Raw genomic sequence first — 2,500 nt, forward strand, 5'->3', positions numbered from 1 at the left:
GAAACATCAGCATGTGAAAATTGAAAACATTTCTGGTTCGAATTGTCACAAGTATTTGGTGATCTGAGTAGCCAAACTCACTACAACGCCAATTGAAGGCAAAAATTCTCAACGGGAAAAGCTATTCTCATTGAATGAGCTAACAAGACGAGTATTATGTTGCTTCTAGTAGGCGAAAGCCAAAACATCAACATGTGAAAGTCTTGCTGAACAAATTTAATGTTGTTGAGCTCAGTACCGTGTGAATTAGTAGCCATAATTGGCGAGCGAAAATTGAACTGGCGAAACTTCGTCTTTGGAAAATTGCAGATGCCGAGCACTTATTTTGCAACGAGTATTATGTTGACTGTAGTAAGCGAAAGCCGAAACAGCAACATGTGAAAGCTGTTGAAATTTGTGGTCATTTTGCAATAAGTACAAGGAGTGTAACTAGTAGCCAGGTCAAAATTTGGGATAAGAATGAGCAAAAATTCTGCATGAGAACAGTTGAAATTATGAAACTAAATTACAAAGACTAGTATTATGTTGTTTCGAGTACGCGAAAGCGGAAACATCAACATGTGAACGTTTGTAACGAAGTTTCGTTAATTTTCAGCCTAGTACTGAGCAAGAACGAGTAGCCTCATCTCCAATCCCACGCAAAATGTAGTGAAATATGTGAGTGAACCTTATTCACGGTGAGGGTTTCCCGAGGTCTGTATTGCAGCGAGTATTATGTTGCTTCTAGTAAGCGAAAGCTGAAACAACAACATTTGAAAGTTGGAATTAATGACTGAATGGAAACTTCGACCTGTGTTTGATAGTAGTAGCGAACAAAACTGCTGAATCGGTTTCTGTCTCATATTGGTCAGTGAACCAATTAAGAGACAATCAACTACATAACCTGAATTGGGCGAGAGAACCCCCTTAACTTAAGCATATCAGTAAGGGGAGGAAAAGAAATCAACTGAGAATCCCTTAGTAATGGCGAATGAACAGGGAAAAGCTCATCGGGAAGAGAAATGGCAACATTTCTCGGTGTCCGGTATGGTTTGATGCTAGACTGGTGAATTTGTCCTGATGTCTACTGGAAAGTAGCATCAAAGAAGGTGAAAATCCTGTAAAGGTCATTTTCGATACCAGTCATAATGGCTCATTCCTATGAGTAGAGTTGTTTGAAAGTGCAACTCGAAGCTGGAGATATGTCTCTCCAAAAGCTAATTATAAAGCGAGACCGATAGTAAACAAGTACCGTGAGGGAAAGTTGAAAAGCACTCTGAAGAGAGAGTGAAAAGTACGTGAAACTGTTGAAGGGGAACTGGAGTGAGCGTTACCATACTCAATGCCTTGATATTATATTCTCGGCTACCGAGTAGTGTAGTTGTCGTCTTTTGGCAAATCTTGTTAATGAATCGAGCAGAAGTTTTCCTCGGAATTCTTCTTGTTGATTCTAAACAAAATGAGATAAATTGATCTTGATTGCCTGTCTGACCTCAACTTCCTATTCAATGCTCTCTACAGCCCGTCTTGAAACACGGACCAAGGAGTGTGAGTTGCTTGCAAGTGTTGTCGCTCATTGAAAGCGCACACGCGAAATGAAAGTGAACAGTGTAATTTTTATGAATTGCACTACTTTGTGTGGTGAGGGCGCCGATTCGGTGTCCCGCAACCACGGACGGTTTTGCTCTTATTGCATGACTGATCCAGAGCAAGTAGCACACGACCCGAAAGATGGTGATCTATGCTTGGGCAGGGCGAAGCCACGGGAAACCATGGTGGAAGCCCGAAGCGGTTCTGACGTGCAAATCGATCGTCTGACCTGAGCATAGGGGCGAAAGACTAATCGAACCATCTAGTAGCTGGTTTCCTCCGAAGTTTCCCTCAGGATAGCAAAAGCTTGAGCAAGATTGAAAAATCTTCGCAAAGCAATTTCATCGGTTAAAGCGAATGATTAGAGGAATGGGGGAAAATTTTTCCTTCACCTATTCTCAAACTATAAATCGGTGAGATGTCCTTGTGACTTAATTGCACTTGGACTATGAATGCAAGCTTTTTGTGGGCCGCTTTTGGTAAGCAGAACCGGCGATGTGGGATGAACCAAAAGTTGGGTTAAGGCGCCTAACTACTTGCTCATGAGTCACCACAAAAGGTGTTGATTGATACTGACAGCAGGACGGTGGTCATGGAAGTTGAAATCCGCTAAGGAGTGTGTAACAACTCACCTGCCGAATCAATCAGCCCTGAAAATGGATGGCACTAGAGCTCGTGGCCTATACCCAACCATGAATATCAATATCTAACGCAAGTTAGATTAGAGAAAAAGAGCCTCACCAGCTCAAAAATGATATTCATGTGTAGGAGGACACATTGATTGCGCTAAAGTATGCACGCAAGTGTATGCGCGAAGCGATCAATGGAGCAGATCTTGGTGGAAGTAGCAAGTACTCAAATGAGAACTTTGAGGACTGAAGCGGGAAAGGCTTTCATGTGAACAGCGTTTGCACATGAGTTAGTCGATTCT

At 42.2% G+C, this 2,500-nt stretch overlaps 1 non-coding gene across 1 annotated transcript in view; it reads left to right on the forward strand.

The window, feature by feature from the left end:
- The first annotated feature begins 878 nt into the window (after positions 1 to 878).
- LOC142356852 (large subunit ribosomal RNA) overlaps positions 879 to 2,500 on the forward strand; it is a 3,522-nt gene continuing 1,900 nt past the window's right edge. The window contains exon 1 of the ribosomal RNA XR_012761503.1: positions 879 to 2,500. This exon is cut by the window's right edge and continues 1,900 nt beyond it. This is a non-coding gene — a ribosomal RNA (large subunit ribosomal RNA).

The sequence above is a fragment of the Convolutriloba macropyga genome, unplaced genomic scaffold (genome assembly GCF_964194025.1).
Source record: "Convolutriloba macropyga unplaced genomic scaffold, txConMacr16.3 SCAFFOLD_5577, whole genome shotgun sequence".
NCBI lineage: Eukaryota > Metazoa > Xenacoelomorpha > Acoela > Convolutidae > Convolutriloba > Convolutriloba macropyga.